The sequence below is a fragment of the Acyrthosiphon pisum genome, chromosome A2 (genome assembly GCF_005508785.2).
Source record: "Acyrthosiphon pisum isolate AL4f chromosome A2, pea_aphid_22Mar2018_4r6ur, whole genome shotgun sequence".
In the NCBI taxonomy this organism is placed as follows: domain Eukaryota; kingdom Metazoa; phylum Arthropoda; class Insecta; order Hemiptera; family Aphididae; genus Acyrthosiphon; species Acyrthosiphon pisum.
In genome coordinates this window covers 51,468,928-51,476,069 of record NC_042495.1, presented here as the reverse complement: position 1 = coordinate 51,476,069, position 7,142 = coordinate 51,468,928, and positions in this window count along the sequence as shown.

Below are 7,142 nucleotides of genomic sequence, written 5' to 3'. Positions count from 1 at the left end.
CCATAGTACAGGCGAGTGTAACACTAGTAAAGGACATAGGTAAGTGGGTAACATAAAACTTAAAACAATATTTACAAATTAAATGGTATAATTACGACTATCGATATTATACGATATCGTAGTGAATAGCGATTATCGATAAAATTATCGATAGCTCTATCGATTGCTCGCCAACACTAGGTTAGTTAAACTACGCAACCACCGGGAGCGCTATTTATGCGGTTCGTTTTTTTTACATATGAGTTGCCTATCTATTATATCATAGAACAATATAGAAGCGAAACTCGATCAGCTGATGGGTGAAGTGTTTACCTATGATCTGAAGTCCGAACAATGAAACTGTTTCCGTAACACTGACATGATGTTATACCCGTATTGAAAAACCGTTTCCGCCTAATAGGCAGGGTATTCTGCGCGTGGTCGGGTTGCGTATTTACGTACCGTATCCGAGTTCGGCCGCGTTATTCAATCCGCGCTTCTCATTGGTCTATTTGAATTGCGCGCCACAATAAAGATAATATCATTTTATATGATAATATGAAAATTATATATATATATATATATATATATATATCTATATTATTATTATATATATTCTTTAAAAAAAATTAAAATAAAAACTATAATATATTATTATTATAGTAATAATATAATGTAATAATCTACTAGTACTTTTTTAGATCCTACAAAACTAACATAGTATCTACCTACTTCAGTAAATGTACTTGCTTTTTACTTATAAAGCAATTTTACTTATAATAGCATATTGCATATTATATCATATTATATTTATTTTTTTTATAATACATACTTGTATATTTTATAATTGGTAATATAAAATTATAAGTGGCTTAAACTTTATTAATAGTTGTGCATATAGGATGGTGTGATCTAATGGAAGTCATGCTAATGAAAAAAGATCTGTTTATTAGTCATTAAGTAATTGAATATAAAGTAGACAATACAATTTTATAAATATAATTTTAAAAAAAACTGTAACTTCAGTAAATATATGTTATATATAAACAAACTAAAAATAACAACAGAAAACTGTTACACATATAATGCTTGTTAATGAAAAAACTCTGGATAGACTCTTTACTCTTCTAGACTCTTAATAGACTAGCCAAATATGGTAATGTAAAAGTTATTAAATACAATTTATATAAATAAACAAAAAATAACAACACAATATGTAACAAAGTACCTATAATGATTGTTACTGAAAAACAAAATAAATGTAAGCACCGTTTAAAATAATACTGGGACCAATTATACAATTTACAATTTACTAATTATACATTTTTAATGAATTTATCTGATAATGAAATAATAAAATATATTATACCAAATATATGTTTTTAGCAAATGAAATTTTTATATTATTATTATATATTATAATATTAAAATATTATATATATTATATATTATAATATATTATAATATTATATATTAGTCATTAAGTAATTGAATATAAAGTAGACAATACAATTTTATAAATATAATTTTAAAAAAACCGTTACTTCAGTAAATATATGTTATTTATAAATAAACAAAAAATAAGAACACAATCATTTATATTATCATTTTATATTATATATTATAATATTATAACAGACAATAAAGATAATATCATAACTATAATATATACTGAAAAACAAAAAACAATATGATGAGATAATAATAATAATTTAAATCTAGCATAGCTTTATCAATATCATACTTATTATAAAGATAAATATTTTTGTTCTGTGACTTACTACCTATTACGTCTGATTTTTAACTATATAAATATGGCAATTAATTATAAATTTGATAAATTTTGTTCTATTATTAATCATAAAGACAATAACTATGTGCTAAGAACTCGGTTACAAACAGATTGCTACAGTACTTCTTGTGACGAATGGGTATCAAATTTTTCAGAAGAAACCAAGACAAATTGGATTGTAAACAAAACCTTCCCGCATCAAGTCCGATATTTATATCGAAAAGACTTTGTGTGTCAGCATTCATCTAAACATAAAAGTTTGAATAATAAAACAACTCGAGTTAGGGATAAACATTGCACAGCCTCTATAAAAATTGTCATTAAAAAAAACACATCTAATACAAGAAGGAAGGATAAATATATGAGTGATGGATTGAATTCTGAAATCAAGGTACCAAATTGTATATTATAGTTTATTAAATTATAGATAGTGTTGTAAAATATGAAATAGTAGTTTACATAATTTACTACCTATTTAGTATGTATACAATAAATTTGTTTTGTTTATAATTACTAAGGTAAATTTTGAACATACCCACAAAATTAACAACGCTGAAGCATACAGTTACCTCAGAGTGTTAAAATCTGTACAAAATGAATTTAATAAATACTTTTCAAAAGGAATGACTCCATCTGTTGCTAAAAATTTCCATGAAGTCAAACTAATTACTGATAATAATGAAGAAGATTTAGATATCATTAAATTATTGGCTGATGCTCAAATAAACCCTACAGAGCGACAAGTAATACAAATATTTGACAATTGGAGGTAAATAAATTTTGCTTATTAGATAGGTATTAAAATCTCCTATATCATTAAACATTTAATATATAAGAATTTTTCAATTTCAAAGGTTTTTATATTTATTAAATAGGTATGCACTTATATAAATATTATTTATATTTTTACCATGTGACAACATAATATTGTTCATTGCTTTATTAAAAAACCAATTTATCTCTTTGTAACTTTTTAATGTAGGTAGGTATATTTTGTTCTAAAAATTAAACATTGAATTCAACAGTACCTAGGTCTTGATAAAATTTCAAAATGTTTTTTATACCTACCTTTATTATTAAAAGGTTGGCTTTGCCAAGATCTATTATTTTTTGATCCTCACATTTTCTAACATTATTTGTCTAAATATTAGTGTATATAATTAAAAATGTAATTAATATCTTAAAAAATATACCCTAAACTTTCTTAAACCAATTCATTATGAATCATTAAATTTGTTGTTTAGGTACTTAAATGTTGTAATTTGATAAAAAAATAAATAATAACTGTATATATCATAGAGTAAGAATATATTATTTATATTGATAAATAATTAACCCAATAATAATAATTATAGCACATCAATTAACATTAATATTGGAGAAATTTATTTAAGTTCTATCTATAGACTACAACTGCAAAGTTATTTACATTTATTTTATCATCAGGTCTTTGAACTATGGTGACAGATCAGTAAGTGGTATTATAGAAATTATGCAAACTAAAAAGATGTTATATTTGGAAGCTGGAGGATTAGTTGAAATTGAAGAAAGCCCTTTATGTATTTGTATTGTAACACCTTTAATGAAAAGAGCTCATGGAATGTCATTTTCAAAAGACATTGTGTTTGTAGACTCAAGTAGTTCTTGCGATCAGAGTAGTTCATGTGTGACTTTTTTCTTTGGCTCATCTAAAGTTGGTGGTATACCTCTTGCAGTCATTATTCATAAATATTTAACCAAAGAAAGTTATGTTCAAGCATTTTTATTACTTAAAAAATGTTTGGGAAACATTGCATTTTATGGACAAAAATATCCATCAGTATTCATGACTGATGACAGCTGTGCTGAGCGTCAAGCATTACAACAAGTGTTCCCCAAATCCACATTATTACTTTGTGCATTTCATGTATGTCAAGCACTTTGGAGATGGTTATGGGACACAAAACATAAAATAAATCAATTTGAGAGACAATCCTTAATGACTAAGTTTAGAGATGTTTTGTTTGATTTTTATGAAGAAAATGCTCTGATTGGAATTGAAGAACTGTGTGTCCATTCAAATAAACTTTTTGCTGACCATATGATTAAATTAAAAAACAGAATTAGAGAGTGGGCCATTTGCTATCGAAAAGATTTAAATATTCATGGACAAAATACAAATAATATTGTCGAGTCATCAATACGAATTTTTAAAGATATTGTACTGGAACGATGCAAAGCATTCAATGCAGCAGCTCTAGTTGATTTTGTGTTTGAAGTACTTGAAAATTATCATACACGTCGACTCATTAAATTTGTTTCTTATCGTGTGGCAAAACCTACCTTAGAATATCAATCATTTTGTAAAAAAGCGAAAAATCTTCAAGTTACTTCTGTTAATGAAAGTACATTTCATGTACATTCTTCATTGGACAACCAACTTGTGTATACAGTTAATTTTAAAAATGATTACCAATATTGTGATTGCCCAGCTGGTCAGGGTGGAGCATATTGCAAACACATTTGCGCAATTTATTTAAGTAATAATGTAGTATCAAATTCACCAAAACTGTCTTATGGAGACCGTGTAAATCTAGCAACACTTGCAATAGGAAAAAATGTTGATTATGATTTTCTAAAAAATATGGACTTGGAAAATAATTTAGAAACTTCAATGTTATTAAACTCAAATCAATGCTCTGATTACATAAATAGTGAAATAAATACAGAAAATGAAATTGAAATTGAAAACACAAATCTTACTGAAAATTCTGCAATATTTACTGAAGATAACTGTAATTTATCAAATAATATGGAACTTGAACTTGAATCCTTACAAAATGAAATAGATAGAATAAAAGCCTTAGCATCTGAACATAAAAACAGTAAATTTGCTTTAAAAAGTATCAGAAATCTTAAAAAACACTTTCAACGTATAACATCTATTTCAGATTTAGCTGAGGTAACTCACCATTTTATGCGCCATGGCAAATTAATAGGCACTCAACCCACATCACGTTCTAGGCGAAAAACTTCTATTTCATCCGGAGTAAAACGCATTCAAGCTGGTCGACCATCAAATGTAGAAAAAAATAAAAATATTAAACGTCAAAGAAAACATTGTTTAGCCTTAAATATAAATGAAAATGTTCCTAATTCTAAAACACATTAGAAACAAATATCCATCAAAAGTTTTGCCAGAGTTATTGTTTTACAGTACAATTTATTGTGTTTTTATTTGATTTTTTGATAAATAATTTAAATTAAGTCATTGATATTTAATATATTTAATATATTTAATGAATGATTAAGTTTTAAATAATTTAATTAATATGTTTTGTAATTTATATTACCAATTAAAATAGTTTCTTTAAGGCATTACAATATAGTATTCTTATAATTACTCAATTTACCTTAATAAGTAAAAATTTCATTTGCTAAAAAAATATATTTGGTATAATATATTTTATTATTTCATTATCAGATAAATTCATTAAAAATGTATAATTAGTAAATTGTAAATTGTATAATTGGTCCCAGTATTATTTTAAACGGTGCTTACATTTTTTTTGTTTTTCAGTAACAATCATTATACTTTGTTACATATTGTGTTGTTATTTTTTGATTTTTTGATAAATAATTTAAATTAAGTCATTGATATTTAATATATTTAATATATTTAATGAATGATTAAGTTTTAAAAATATGTTTTGTAATTTATATTACCAATTAAAATAGTTTCTTTAAGGCATTACAATATAGTATTCTTATAATTACTCAATTTACCTTAATAAGTAAAAATTTCATTTGCTAAAAAAATATATTTGGTATAATATATTTTATTATTTCATTATCAGATAAATTCATTAAAAATGTATAATTAGTAAATTGTAAATTGTATAATTGGTCCCAGTATTATTTTAAACGGTGCTTACATTTATTTTGTTTTTCAGTAACAATCATTATAGGTACTTTGTTACATATTGTGTTGTTATTTTTTGTTTATTTATATAAATTGTATTTAATAACTTTTACATTACCATATTTGGCTAGTCTATTAAGAGTCTAGAAGAGTAAAGAGTCTATCCAGAGTTTTTTCATTAACAAGCATTATATGTGTAACAGTTTTCTGTTGTTATTTTTAGTTTGTTTATATATAACATAATATATTTACTGAAGTTACAGTTTTTTTTTAAATTATATTTATAAAATTGTATTGTCTACTTTATATTCAATTACTTAATGACTAATAAACAGATCTTTTTTCATTAGCATGACTTCCATTAGATCACACCATCCTATATGCACAACTATTAATAAAGTTTAAGCCACTTATAATTTTATATTACCAATTATAAAATATACAAGTATGTATTATAAAAAAAATAAATATAATATGATATAATATGCAATATGCTATTATAAGTAAAATTGCTTTATAAGTAAAAAGCAAGTACATTTACTGAAGTAGGTAGATACTATGTTAGTTTTGTAGGATCTAAAAAAGTACTAGTAGATTATTACATTATATTATTACTATAATAATAATATATTATAGTTTTTATTTTAATTTTTTTTAAAGAATATATATAATAATAATATAGATATATATATATATATATAATTTTCATATTATCATATAAAATGATATTATCTTTATTGTGGCGCGCAATTCAAATAGACCAATGAGAAGCGCGGATTGAATAACGCGGCCGAACTCGGATACGGTACGTAAATACGCTCCCGGGTAAGCGATATTATTGGGAAGATGGAAAAGATATGAAAAATGAAATGGTGAGTAATGCAATGCGCCGTGATCGGTTTCTTCAAATTTCGCGGTTTTTACATTGTGCGGATAATATGAATATAAATACTTCAGATAAAATGTACAAACTTAGACCTTTAATTGAAAAACTAAAAGTGAACTTTCTAAAAAACTTTCAGCCTTATCAATATTTATCGTATGATGAATCTATGATTAAATATTACGGTAGACATGGTTGTAAACAATTTTTAAGGGGTAAGCCTATTCGTTTCGGGGGTCTAGGACATCTCGCCGCCACCGTTTCGCCGCCAAGCGTTCTCGCCGCCACCCGACTCGCCACCACCGTTTCGCCGACGGACATCTCGCCGCCACCATTTCGCCGACGGACATCTCGCCGCCACCGTCTCGCCGCCGGGCAATCTCGCCACCACCGTTTCGCCGACGGTCATATTCTCGCCGCCACCGTTTCACCGACGGGAATTTAAAATGTCACCTATTATGTCTTCAACCCAGTGGTGAACTAAGGGGGGGCCTAGGGGGGCTATGATTTAGCCCCCCCCCAAAAAAAAAATACCACTTAATGATTTATTTATAGCCTTTTATGGCCTATAGGTTCCCTATTTACAA